Raw genomic sequence first — 15,363 nt, forward strand, 5'->3', positions numbered from 1 at the left:
GGCATTTTTATGTACATTATCAAATGTTATCTTTTATTTTCAATAACTCTAAATTTGCAGAGAAGAAATCTAAGGCTGTGATGGAATAAACGCTTTGCCAACATCTCACAGCTGCACAGCGGCAGAGCTGAAGCTCGCACTGAGCCTCACTGTACTGGGCCGTTTTCCCCGGAGCCCCCGCTGTCCTGTGCTTCTCCTTCACCTGGGCCTTGTACGTGATACGCTCAGTGAAGCTTCCTCTCTGGGGTGTGTTACCTATTACCAGATATAAACCCAAGATTTTAAAGAAATGAACATATTCATGTTTTTTTAAGATGTATGTTAGCTACTTATCCTGACTGATCAATATATGAATGCAGTGGATGTGGTAGGGAGGGGAGATGTGTGAGAGGGAGAGAAAATAGTATTATGCAAAATGGAACCGAGGCTGTGACAAGATCTGCTTGATTTAAGAGCAGAGGAAAATGATTGGTCTGATTTTCTCCAGGATGAACTCTTGGTCTATGCTCATTTCACGAGGGAAAAGCGCATCTCAGAAAATGAATGTATCTTCAGATTCTAATGCCCTCACCATGGAAGTCACTGAAAGGCGTTGCTTTGACCTTTCCTCGCACTGGAGGATTTCATGATGCATGTTCTGTTGATGAAAATTCAGACCAGGGGAGTGGATAAAATATAGCTAAGTGATTCGGAGAGTAAATATTAGGTTCGGTGCCTGATTGCCTCGTATTTTAAATACCTCAATGCTCCCTGCATGACTGGATGGGGTAAAGTACTCAATATTTAGCAACCTCAGCCACAAAAACACCTTAATAGCATCATTCAAAATATGTCTTGTCTATTTTAGAGTAATGGGCTTTTGATGACAGTAATCACAGAATGCGGCCTTTGTAGATGGGAAGCGCAGCCACAGTGAGAAATGATGGCTGCTCAGGACATCGGCTTGTCAGTAAATGTGTGCTTGGCTCAGTCTCCTTCTCTGATTTAAGCTCAGTGACAGTGGGGCTGGAGGGGGCAGGGTTACTTCCCTCTAACAGAATGGGAGGCAGATATTGAAGGCAGAGAAAGGTAAAGAGGATCCGTAATGAGATGCACTCTGAGGAAAAGCCAACGGGAAAGATCAGAGACTAGAAAGAGTTGGGCTGCATACTAACGCAGCCGAGAGCACTGGGCTGTTAACTGGGACAACAGGATTTAGATGGCAGATGGGGGAGGGTGTGATCGGCTGGGAAATAATGCGTGCTGCTTGGGGGAGGGACAGGATTCTCCTACTCATCTTCCCTTTAATGAAGAAAGGGGACTGGACACAGGAGACAGAGAACTCGGAACATTTAAATACAGAGAGGTTCCTGTCTCTATGTAATGAGTCAAGTTCAGTCTTCTGTGTTAAGTGCCCTGAGGGTTAAGCAGCTCCACAGAAATAGGAAGAAAAACAAAAACCAAACCAAACCAAACCAAACCAAAACAGTATTTGTTAACTCTATACATTCTGATTCTATAACATACTGGGCTTTTTCTATGGCAAGAGTTCTCTAGTGACAAAATAAGAACTGTCCAAACCAGTAGAGAATTTTCATGAGTTTATCGAGCCAAACTGAGGGTGCATGTCAGGTAGCAGAATTTCAAATGCTCCGGAGAATGACAGCTTGGCAGCTGCTTTCCTGCATTTGACACTGAGGGGACTTGAGGAAGATCACATAAAGGGGGGAGAAAGCAAGGTGAGGATTGTGTTACAGGATAGTTAAGATTATTTGCTCTCTTGAGAGTGGTTATGTCTTGGAAGGAGGGGTCTAAAAGGGGGCATTTCAAAGGTGTATTTACCTAGATCACAGCAACAAGGACAGGCTTGCTTAGGGTAGTTATAGGCCTGGGGCATGACTACCCACCATGCCCTGCCGATTAAGGATTTACGATCAGATAACCCTGTGAGGTTACTTTTTTTTTTTTTTTTTTTAATATATCTTTATTGATTTCAGAGAGAGGAAAAGAGAGGGAGAGGGAGAGAGAGAGAGAGAGAGAGAGAGATAGAAACAACAGTGATGAGAGAGTCATTGATTGGCTGCCTTCTGCACGCCCCTGACTGGGGATTGAGCCTGCAACCAGGGCATGTGCCGTGATTGGGAATTGAACCCCAATCCCCTGGACGCCTGGATCCTAGGCTGATGCTCAACCGCTGAGCCACGCCCGTCCGGTCTGTGAGGTTACTTTTTAAAGAACTCCTTTTTTTTTTTTTTTTGTCCATACCAGGCACCATGTAAAATAAAATTAAGTAGTTTAATAACTCAGGAGGGTGTTGAACTGGGCTCTGGAGGCATGGCTTTTGTCTCCGGTGTGCCACTTACAGTTACTGGGATCTCTGTCACAGTGGTTAACTTCTCTGAGACGCTGTTCCTGCTCTGTAGGCATCACATATTTATAAACACATGAATAGCATTTATTACATGCCCACTTATTATATGCCCATATTATTATTTAATCCTTGTAAAAATGCATGAAGTATTATTCAGCCATTGCACTCTAGAGATTAACAAAACTGAGGGCCAAAAAGTGTAAGTGACTTTTCACAGAGGCACATTCCACAGCCTGTGGGGCCCCGATGAGCTGGGAGGCTGCTGCCCGGAGCTGACCGCCAAAGCCTGAGAGTTGTGACTGTGGGGCGCACTCACCTTTGTAAGCATCCCTGGTCAGGAATCTGCTTGTGTAAAAGCCTGCAAGATAAATATATTATTTCATGAGAAACGACAAAAGGAACAAACAAGATGTAAAAAATGCACCTTAGCAACATGGCGCCGTGACCGGACAGTCTTCACACAAGGCCCTACCACTAACAATTACAGCCTTTGCACGAATTCTTTACTTTCATTTCCAACCATGAGGTGCATATAATTTGCTAGTAATTTTTCTCAGGCTATCAGAATTTGTCATATTACAATCCTGCACAGTTTCCACTCTGGTCCGTATCCTGTGACATGAACTACACTGGCAGCCTGTCTGTCCCTTTGTGCATCCCACTGTGGAGGTTCTGAGAGGCTAACCAGGCGGCGAATGTCTTTGGAAATGATCAAGCACTGAGATGTTGGGGCAGAATATTGCTCCTATACTGTAAGGATCATTGTAAAAATAGAGAGCATTGACTATGTCAGACAAGAAAGAAAGCTTTTTCGTGACTAAGTCCAAATGACTTAATTTTGTCAGAAGAAAAGTACACTCTTCTTGCAAAAAGCTATCTCGGCCAAGTTCACATAGCACATTAGTTTTAGGGCAGGGACTGGGACTTGTGTCCTGCCTGTTGATTCCCCGAGCTCCTCCCATCCTTTAATATCCCCTAAGGAACACACAAAGGGTTTCTGAGGCTTGGGGTCTTTCACCTGAAACTGTTAAGGCCGATGTGGGGTTTGGCTGAATGAAAACACAGAACTGACCTGAGCTATATGTCTTTTTTCTTTTCATTCTTTCTTTATTTTATTTTCCATCACCATTTAGCCCCCTTCCACCCTCTTCACCTCCCCCACCCTGCCCCCGCCATCACCACCCTGGCATCTGTGTCCATGAGCTCTTTCTCTTTATTTTCTTTTTTACTCAATCCCTTCACTACCCCCGCAACCAGGGCGGTCAGCCTGCTTGCTCTCTATCTATGAGTCCGTCTCTCTTTTGCATGTTAGTTCAGTTTGTTCATTAAAGTCCACATATGAGTGAAATCAGATGGTACTTGTCTTTCTCTGACTGGCTTATTTCACTTGGCCTCAGCTGGTTTTAAATCAAAGAAATTGACCTGGGCAACTGCGCCTGCATTCATGGCAGACATCACGGCTGGCCATGCCTGTTTCATGGCAGACATCACGGCTGGCCATGCCTGTTTCATGGCAGACATCACGGCTGGCCAGGCCTGTTTCATGGCAGACATCACGGCTGGCCATGCCTGTTTCATGGCAGACATCACGGCTGGCCAGGCCTGTTTCTTGGGTCACAGTGTTACCATCACTTTCTGCCACGCAGCAGTCCAAGCACCCATCCCTAGCTCCTCTGGGCTGGCCCGCTGGGTTTCTGTCCCCCAGAGCAGAGCTGTGAAAGGGACCTCCCTGTCGGCCTGAGCCAAAGAAGGTTCGGGGATGGACTCTAATACCTCCTGGCTCTGTGACCTCCAGCAAGTTACTGTCTGCATGCTTCAGTCTTCTCAGAATACAAAATGAAGCTTCAATAATTTCCACCTCCAGGAGCAGAGCTCCTTAAACTTAGGCGTGCGACAGATAATCTGGGGAGCTAATTAGATAGAGGCTCAGGCTCACTGAAGTACAACTTTCCCATCTGACTCACGCGTAAGCCTGTTTCAGAACCACGGCCCTGGAGCATGAAGAGTTGCTGGCAGAGCATGCAGCACTCTCTGACACAAAATAAAGTCCAGTCCATTATCATTATCGTCTCCTGTATTAGGGGATTTTATGGTCCATTCTAGTTTTAATTGTCTACAATTCTATGACTCTGTAAGACAGGTGCTTTAGCAATACATAGAAGGGTTAACTAACTGAAAGAAATGATCATTTTACTCAAATGAAATTAATAAGAATACAGAGATTGTTAAACATAGGTAGAGTAATTATTCATTGTAATAGGCTTTAACTACCCATGAAAAATACCTATTTAATAGCAATCTAGAATTCTGGGATTGTTACTTGTGAGATTAGAATTCTATATTCCCATGTCAGTAACTTGGCTCAGTAATGAAAATAAAGCAAATAATTCTGGTCACTTTAAGTGTCCTGTGAAATGTGCCTGAAGTCATATCTTCAAGACAGATGTTAATTCCTTCTAAGTGACAGTTTTCAGGATCTGTTTTCTGTGAGGCCTTCTATCACGGCAGCTGAGCAGAATGTAGGCAATTGTTTAATGAACCAAACCTATGTTTTGTTCAAATTTCCATGGAAAGCAAAATTCATGAAGCTTCATTTAAAAAGAACAAGGCCCAATCTGCTCTTCTGATTCCACACATTCCCAGCTACCCACATCTTTAGATATTTGATGTCATTGGCGTCTCCCTTTGAAACTAGTTACATAGCCCTGGGAGTTCACATGATTTCAGTAGGAGGGAAAGATCTGAGAACCAGGCAGGCATGCACGCTAAGTAAGCTTAGGATAATGAAATGCTGCAGTGGTATCGTCTGCTAAGAGCAGGATGGGACATATACCTTTGCGGACAAAACCCATAGCCTATGCTGTTATATTTTTGTGGTAGCAAATATGAATATGGAAAACAGAAATCGAGAAACATAATTGGACATTTATAATGTGTTAGAATTATCTTAGGGATCTTATTTATACACACTTCTCATTAACCTAAAGCCCTCACAAGAAAGAAGGTAGTGTTTTTATTTAGAATTTCCACAAAGAATGATTTTGAGAAACATAATGATTGCATAAGAAAGCACCTTGTAAACGATTTACAGTCTTTTCCAGTTCATTGCCATGATATACAATGAAGTGTGTTCTTTGGCTCTAATAGGACTGTGTCAGCTTGACCCTTAGCTCTGACCCTTCTGTTAGTTTGATATTTGCTGTCTTTCCATTTCATGTGGCCAATTTCTGATAACACACCTTCTGTGTTATCATTGTGACCTTCTGTCCCAATTCTGTTTCAGTCAGGCTGGCAAGAACAATCTAGCCTGGCTCCTCCAGTGGGTGGGAGATCCATCATTCACATATTTTCAAACTACTGAAAACACTGTTTTGAATGATGGGCTCTGCGATTGTCCAGATAGTTGGCGTCTTATAGATGGAATATTTTTAGAGTCTCCAAAACATTTTAGGAAGCACAAAATCTAATAGAATATTAGATTCTTTATATAAAACAATTATTTTTAAAATTACTTTCAGGTTCTCTATATGGTACAAACAAAAACATTCTCAAAGCCTATGCTGTGTGGTAGTTATTTATACTCTATCTTAAATCCAAACATAATACTGCCATAAAAATAAAATGTTTATTCTTTTGATGTCATTGCCCTATTTGCTTAAACAGTACTATTAATATGTTCTGAGTTATTATTTAATAAATTTACACTGACACAACTAACAGAATTCAGGGCATTAACATTTTTTCTTTATTACCACATTTCTTTATTCTTGCCTAGAAGCCTTGATTATCTGAGGTTAATAGGATCTGAAGTGAAGGGTGGTCAGAGGACTGGGAGAATTAACAGGGAAGTATGTGACTTCAATGAATGCTGGTTGGGTGGGCATCTCTTGCAGATGTGCCTGTGTGCCCCAAAACCTATCCAGGAGGACTAGGACCATCTATTTAAAAGCTCACATGGGTGCTTGGGAGAGGAGGTTCTGGATTTTATTAATATTTAGTCTTTTTTCTTTTGTCATTTAATTATAACCATATAGAAAACTTAGAGGAAAAGACTAAATCTAGAAAAAACTCTTTATGCACATGTATTAACACCAGTGGTTATTAAATCTGTGTTCACTGAGCCTTTGTCTTATTTACACTCCTGTGGGTTCCTTATCAAAATAGCGACTGTGTTTGTGTTGATGACGTCAAATCTCATGAGGAAACTATGCAGGTCCTCAAACCATTTCTTAAGCAGTGTCTCTGGGTAGGGACTCTGCGTCCACTTTCTCTGAACTGGATAAGCCAAAACCTTAATTCATGTGCACCGCTCCTCCTTGTAAAGGGCAGGTCCTCTCTGCTTGTTTTTCCGTCTGGTTTATCCCGTGTGGGCCTCTGACCCCATCTGTTTCTCTTCATCACTGTGTCCTGCCTCCCGCTGTGTCTCTCTTACCTTCTCTCTGCCTTTTGGTGTCAACCGTGGGCTTCCCAGGCACCTGGTGCTTTTACTTTGGACTTTGGTTGCCCTGCACCCAGTGGAATCATGCCAGCACCCCCTTACTAAAGATCAATAATATTCCCATTTGACAAACTTCAAGCAGCAACATGTCAGGACCTAAGGGCTCCAGTGGCTGACCTACACTCTCTCCATCACGCCTTCCGATTTGAAATCAAGGATGCTCACTGAGTTTTAAAAAACTGCAAATTTCATAGTTTCTTTGACTAAAAAATTTTAAAGGAAGACTCTATTAAGTGATTTTACTCAAAAGCCTTTTGTCTGTGGTCCATAGCAGCTTTCTTAAAGTCCTACTTGTAATTTTATTCTCCAAGGTGTGGCCAGGAGGAACAACTAAGAAAACTAAAGTAATTTAACTTCCGACCCTTATAGCTAATAAATAAATTATATCACTCAAACGGTGCATTAAGAACTACAGAACAATAAAGAAAACCAACCAAATATCTAGAAAAATGAGCAATGAATAGAAGCAGGTAAATTAGAAACAAATGTAACACTACATTTAATAAGATTTTCTAGGTTACCAGCCATCAGAGAAGTCAGATTAAATGGTACCATTTTTATGTACCGAATGCAGACATTAAAATGTTTGGAGAAATCAAGTCTCGGTGATTTGCTGGGAAATCGAAACTCCTGTACACTGCGGTGGGAAAATGAACCCCACATGGGAACGGAACGGCAATCTGGAATTGCTATCGAAATACAAAGTGCAAACGCCACACGATCCAGGAAGTTTTCGAGGGGTCTTTCTCAGAAAAGTATTCCCACATACATAAACCAATGTGTGAAGAAGGATTTTCACTGAAGTGAAAGAAAACAAACACAAAAATAAATTATTAAGAAGGTACTTGCTAAACTGACATATTTGTACTTTAGAATATTGTATATAGTATTTTATATCATTGAAGTAGAAACCTATTGTTGAGTAACAAAAGTATGGAAAAAATGATATATACTGGATAATATGGTTTATGTAACTAAATACTATCTATTTTATATGTGTGTACAGTATAATGTCTGCATTATTAAGCGTTGAGAGGAGACAATATAAGCCAATAATACCGACGACTTAGGGAGCTGGAGGGGAGAAGGGGGCCATGTGTGTGAGAGTTGCAAGAAAAGGAAACTTTCCCTTCTCTGTAATGTTTTCAGTTTTAGTAAAACGAATCTATTCATGTTTCCTATGTAATTAACAATTAGTATCAATTTGTATTGTAAATAAGAGAAGCAGAGACGTTCTGCAGAGGGCGGCAGCGGGACATTGAGCAGCTTGCGCGGAGGCGGGTGGCCTTGCTAGAGCTCCCCGAGGCCCGCGCTCCTGAAGACACTGGCCCTGGCGGGGTGCACGCCTGCGGCTCGGACGTGGGCCTCGTGGTCACGTTGTCTGGTTTCTGGGATCACCACCTGCAGTCGTTCAACTCTGTCAAATTGCTTAACCTCCCTGCTCTACTTTCCCCCCATGTGTTGGAGGGGATCAATAAAACAAAACAAGAAAGGAAATCAAACAAAAACTATCACCTATGACAGTGGTGAGAATAAATGAGATTCTTGAGAGCCTTAGACCAGGTGAGACAGGTGGTGAATGAGCCTCTGCAACGGTCTTGTTAGTTCTCTGCTGGGCGGGAGCCTCCCATGGGTTTCTTTACACAGACACACACACAGACACACACACAGACACACACACAGACACACACACAGACACACATACAGAGCTTCTTTACAAGTGAAATTCCAAAAAGACCCCAATGTTTAAGCAATGGCACTACAAAATGTGAATTGGATACTTACCAGTACCATAAAGATGTAGTATTTTTAATATTTCCTTTTAAATGCATTCATATTTACATAAAATGGAAGTTAAAAAATTATTCCTTCTTTCCCACAAACTTGAAAATTCTCAGCACTTATCAGAAAATTTGAATAAGTAAACCATCACTTTATCATAGGTTGAGTGACATAAAGCTCCAAGACACTAAATTGAGTCAATTTAAAATTACCTCCAATGATTTACAGCTTCAAGTTCTTCATCTATTTTGGTTTAACTTTGGATTCGTCATATTCTGACATTTTTATATGTTACCAAATGTCACCGTACTAGGGAAAAAGAAGCTATTATATCAAGTGCCCTTGAAATGCTTCCAACTCCAGTTCCATGCGTCTGAGGTGCATGACTTATAGGGAAGTGACATTTTTTCATAGAGTTCAGAAGAAAATGCGGTTTGAGAAGCCAGGGGTTTATGGGGCAAAGGACTTATCTCAATTGGATTTCTTTCACTGCATTTATCTTCACTGAATCTTTTATTTTTTACAAGTGTAGTTATATTTCATTTGATTTCTTTTCATTTTTAATTGAGTTTATTGGGATGACATTGTTTAAAAAATACCATGTAGGTTTCAAGTGTACAACTCAAAAAAACGTCACCTCCACACCGCACCGTGCCCCCGGCCCCCGCAGTGGAGCCTGTCTCCTGCCCGCTGGCCCGGCCTTGAGCCTTCCCGCCCCGCCCCTTCCCCCGAGCTCCGCACGGCTGTGTCTGTGCCCACGCGTTTGCTTGATCCCCGACCTCACTGACTCTTAGGAAATGAGAACACGCACACACACACACACACACACACACGCACACACACACACACCCCTTTTCTGTTTGAAAGGTGACTTCCACAGCAATCACGACTATCAGGAGCGACTGCTGGCATCGATAAAAATAACATTTTGGGCCTCAAAATATTCAATGACAGCCGAATTCACATGAAATTCAAATTCTTTTCCTAGGCTGAAGGTTTTGAATAACCTGTTCGGTTTCATCTTCCTCAGGCACCCTTGCTTTATGCGGCTTCTCTGCCAGTCCTCTCTTATTCGGTCTCGGTAACATTTCTGTCTCGAGAAGCATGACTGTAATCTTCTCCTTTACCTCTTCGCTCAGCTGACACGACTTTTCTCCCTTTTCCACCACTGAAATCCTCAGTCGTCCTTGGGGCCAGTTCACGCTCACCTCCCTGGCAAGCCAGCCTCACTGGTCGCCCTTCTCTGTACTTGCACAGCACACACTCTCCATGCCAAGCAGCTTAGGCGGTTTTATATTTTGTTTAGTTTATTAAAGATCTGTGTATCATTCTCATTGGCATAAATTAAATGTAAAATCTTGAGAACCGGGATTTGGAAACCGTTCTGCATGAAAAGGACTTTGTTCCACAGGGATGACAGAAGAGGGAGGGTTGATTATATTTGGTCATCAAAAGAATATTTCACCTTCATTCTGTAAAAGAGCCTTTGACAGCAGTTCTGTATTCAGCTCACACTTATTTTGCGCTTACTGAGCCCTGGGCCTTCTGTTAGGACCTGGGAACATGTCAGTGTAAAAATCAGACTTTTAATCAGTGCCCTCAAAATTCTTATAGTTAATAATGTCGGTTGTTGGTAAGTAATTGGGTGTATGTTACAAGAGCAAGTGTCCCCCTGGCTTTCAGGCCGGACACCAGTGCTGAAGCCTGAAGGAAACATGGGGCTGCAAAGGACACTGAGGAAAAAGGCGGGAGCACATTTCTCTGTAAGGCCATCTTGTCTATGTTGTTACATACTGTACATCTAATCTCATCACATTAATTAAGTTCCCAGAATCCATAATCAGGTCTTCTATAATAAATCATATTCAAATGGAGAGCATTTAATTAATAGCGAACCACTTACTGTTTACTCTCTACAGTGCTTGGAGCCGGGCACAGGAGGAAAGGAGACCACCTCCTTCCCTCTCTGCAGGAGTTCCTATCGTTAAGATGCCCTTGGAACCCCCCTCCGCCACACTTCAGAATTTAATTCTTACTAACCATGTCCTTTATGTATGCAGGCACAGTCTTGTTAGAAGGCAGACTTTCACAAACTGAGCAATGCTCCAGTTTCCCTTTTCTTTAGAGGACTGTGGCCTCATCCGACTATGAAAAGAATGACAAGCCCTGGCAGTGTGGTGCGTGGGATTGCTTTGACAGGGCATGGAAATCATACACTTTAGGTGATGTCATTAATTTTTAAAAATATTTTCAGAATTAATCATCTGTAATACTGTCAACAATAAACAAAAAGGAAAAAATAAATATTCATGCTGTATTTGATTAATATTTTGCCAAATTTTAGTCACCTGAATAATCATGTTTATAAATTTTAATGCAATTTGAAAAATTAAAAGTTTATTTCTAACTTAAGAATATAGAACATATTTTAACTATTAGCTTGGTTTGTAAAATTTAACTATTTGAACATATAGAAAATGCACCTCTGCTTTACTCCTGACACAGCCTTGCGAACACGGGGGGCAATGTTGAAGAGTGTTGATCTCCAGCCTCATTGACAGAAGAATGGGGTCCCCAGGGAAGGTGAGAGGTTGAGATGGGGGAGGTAAAGCAAAGAGAGGAAACAAATGTCTCTCTTAGACTTTTAATTCCTAGGCTCTAGGAAGCCCTGACAAACTTCTCAAACAGCTAGATATGGGGACCCAGGCAGACGAGAGCTCCACAGAACCCATGGGTGGGCCCCAGGCTCTGACTGAGTTGAGTCCCACCCTGCGGGCCTCAGACCTGCCTTTCTTCCTGAAAAGAATGGGACAGGAAGCTGAGGGACCTTGGGAGAGGCGAGTAATACGAATATAACTAAACATGGCTTCCCAGCAAACCAGGCAAGTGAGCTAAATGATCCAGGGCCGACTAGGGAACTAGATACCGAAAGCCATGCACTAAATGTGCTCTTCTGCTCCAGCAAAGTGAGAACTGGCCCTGGTTAAACTAACTGCTGGGCAGCTATAAGTGTACTTCGTAATTCCAGACAAAGGGAGCTCCCTGCTCATAAAGGAACTTTTCAGTTAGATACAGTACACTTTAAATAAAATTTTAGGCCATGCAACATGGGTTAGTTAATTCAACACATATTTTGACAGACCCTGAAAATGAGACAAGCCACGGTTTTTTACATTTTAATTAACCCTAGATTTAAAGCCTTTTGCAAACAAATAATTCCCAGCTTCACTGGCACATATGCATAGTAATTAGAATGCTAATGTAAATGTGTTTAGAAACTATCATTGATGCAGACAGCTCAGGTTAGCCCCGGGGATCATTTCAAGTCTTTTTCTCAATATAAAGATGCCACAGTGAAGTGTGCTGTAACCTAGCAGCACCTGAACTGGGCACAAGTCAGTTCTGTCCTCACAACAGACTGGGAAGCACTGCCCCACTGTTAAGCATCAACTCTATTTTTTATTTTTATTTATTGATTTTAGAGAGAAGAAGGGAGAGAGAGGAGAGAGAGAGAGATTGACTTGTTCCACTAATTTCTGCATCATTGATTGTTTCCTGTATGTGCCCCGATCAGAGATTGAACCTGCAACTTTGGCATATCAGGACAATATTCTAACCAGCTGAGCTACCCAGCCAGGGCCAAGCAACAACTCTTGGTTCTCTTGCCAAGACTTGGCATTTACTGAACATCACTTTTCTTTTCAGCTTTCTGGTTTTATGTTTTTTTTCCAGTCCCTTTGTTCTTTCCACAAGCACCCTCCTCTTTCCTGGAGGGAACCTTCCCTGGTGAAGAGATAGATGCAATACAATCTGCAGACCATAAAGTCAGATACAAGAGACTGTGTGTCTGGCTCCTGCTCAATCTCGTTTTGCAGTTTTTCACTGTGGATGAAGGTAATAAATTTATGCAAAACATGCAGGTAAATATAGGATCTGCTTTCTAAGATTTTTACAAAATTGTAAATGAGTGGACATGTGTAAAGTGCTTGGAACGCAGTAGGTGTTATAAGGACTATTATTATCCCATTATTACTTCATAATATATAGAAATGTTTGGCATGTAGCAACTTTCCATCAATGACATCTTTATCTCATTTTTTTTTTAATCTTCACCAGAGGATATTTTTCCCATCGATTTTTAGAGTGTGGAAGGGAGGGAGAGAAAGAGAGGGAAACATGGACGTGAGAGAGACACGTCAATGGGTTGCCTCCCTCAGGAGCCCTGACTAGGGCAGGGATCGAACCTGCAATCGAGGTACGTGCCCTTGACCAGGAGTCGAATGGCAACCTTCAGCTCTGGGGCCAATGCTCTAACCACTGAGCACACCGGCCAGGACCGACTTTATCTGATCTTAGCTGACAAGACAAGGAGGGGTCAGCAGTAGGGTAGTCAGAAAGATTTGAATAACGTTTTCCCCTTTCTTTTCCTTTGCTTTAAGGAACCTATGTGTAACCTTAATTATTCATTCATTTTTATCAAACATTTCTTCCTAGAATCATTCATTCAATAAATATTTATTGAGCAGTTGCTCTATTCCAGCTCTTGCTGGATTCTTATCCGTATATATTAGCTTATATAATTCTAAAACTAACTGGCCACGTAGGAATCATAGCATTTTCCTTAGTGAGGTGAAACACTAACAAGTCAAGAACCCTGTGGAAGTCCACTCAGAGTTTAATCCACATAGCCCCAAAGCGACCTCTCCTCCTCGCCTGGCCACCCCCTGCGCGGCCCTTGTCTGCTCAGCTGCCCGAGCCCAGGGCAGAGCCTAGCCCATTACACTTTACAAATAGGAAAGGAAAGCCCCAGAGAGATGATTAGTCTCTGTAACTTCCATGTACAGGAAAGCTTTATGATTTCCCCAAATTGCAGTTCATGCACCTAAGAATCCAGTCTCTCAAAGTTATGCTGTTATAGACGGCTCGACAGTCAGAGGCAGCCTCCGAAGTGACCATTTTTCTTTGGAAATGGGGTTTCCAGTTGTATTAATGGCCACTCTCTGCACAATTGATCAGTTCAGCCTGGTGGTTGATTCGACTTGGTCATCAGCACAGCCATGGACACCAGATAGATCATTGCCCCCGATTCGATGCTGCTGCTGCTCCACGAGCCCGGCCATGGAACCACATGGGTGTCGCCAGCGGCTGCGTGGGCCCCACCGAGGCGCGGGCCGTGGGCCTGAGCTGTTTCACGGATTCACTTGTCGGTGCTGAGAGGCGTGGAGGGAGGTGGGCTGCGCATATCCTGTGTCTCTGGCAGTTTGTTAGCTCTCCTTGGGGAAAAAAATAAATTGAGAATCCCAGCCCCCCCCAGAACTTTCTATCAAAACTTGAAAAATGCCCAGAATTCCATTTCTTCTCAACTATGGACCAAGTGTCTTTTCTTAATGTGTCACGGAGGGGAAGTGTGTGCCTGAATGGGACATTAAAAACATGAAGGTTTTAGGAAAACTTTATCACCTCTTTTTCTGATCCACAAAAGCAGCTGGTATTTAGGTGGGGCTCCAATTTTTGCCTGTTCTGTAAGGATTTATAAATTGGCTTATCAGAATCTTAAGTAAGAAAATTTTGTCAGTTTTTTTTCAAGTTTATTTTTTTCACAATTTACCATGTTTTTAAAAGAATACTATATGTGCATTATTATCAAAATTTTCAATTGATTTTGACATACTCAGATGAATAAGGGCTACGACTTTGGCTTTGGAACCTGAGCTATTCTGACATTTCTCCTGAACTTTCCTATTTATTACAGGAGTATTTTTCAAAACAATGACAGCATGAGAGAAAACAACCAAGAACAATAATTGCACCATTAACCAACAAGGGATTCATTTTTTGATCTTCAGGACATTATTTTTTTTTTTTATCATCATCATCATTATTATAATTTCAAATCCATAGTAACAGTAATACTCAAAACACAACATACTCCTTTTTTTCTCTTCACCCTCTCCAGCAGGTACAGATCGCTCTGCAATATGACTTCACCATTCTCTAAGATTTGTAATGTCCCTTAACACCTAACTTTCACAACCACTAGATGTGTCCTGTGTCTCAATTACCATGAGTGAGACTTTCCTGATTTTCTTGTATGTGTATTTTACATTTTATCTCCAGGCCTCTCTCCTGGACTTGTAAACAGCTTTATAAATAAAACAGTGTTGCATATCTGTAAGGCATATTTTAAGTTGCTTTTTTGCCAATTTTTCACATAAAGATCTTTCCTGCATTTATATCAATTGTTATACATTGCTTTCTTTAAACAAATATTCTCCTAAGGGTCAGACTGTGTGCCCTAAAGTTTTTATAATGGTCACTCTTCCATCCCAGGAGAATCAGCCCTGTCGACAGCAGGTTTCACCTTACCATCCTTTGTTCAAAGTCCTGTTCTAATAAGGAGTGTTTTAATGAGAAATACTGTGAGAGAGCAGTCCATGAACAGGCTTTCTCTTTCCCCAGGTGATATTGCTTATGATTTAGATGAATGTTGGTTAGATGACTGAATTTGGAATAAGGCAATTTTCAAAAACTTACCCAAAATTAAACTCGTTCACACATTGCTGAGTTGAGACGCTAATTTAAACCTGTTAGAAGTCTGAAGGTAAATCTGTGGGATGTGAAGCTTCACTTGCTGCCTCCGTGACAGCACATGGAGTTGAAACAAACGAGGCTAGATAATCCGTGCTGATCATTCACGGCGCCCCACCACTGGGCCAGGGGCCCTGCAAGTATT

This window comes from Miniopterus natalensis, chromosome 8 (genome assembly GCF_054644295.1).
Source record: "Miniopterus natalensis isolate mMinNat1 chromosome 8, mMinNat1.hap1, whole genome shotgun sequence".
In the NCBI taxonomy this organism is placed as follows: domain Eukaryota; kingdom Metazoa; phylum Chordata; class Mammalia; order Chiroptera; family Miniopteridae; genus Miniopterus; species Miniopterus natalensis.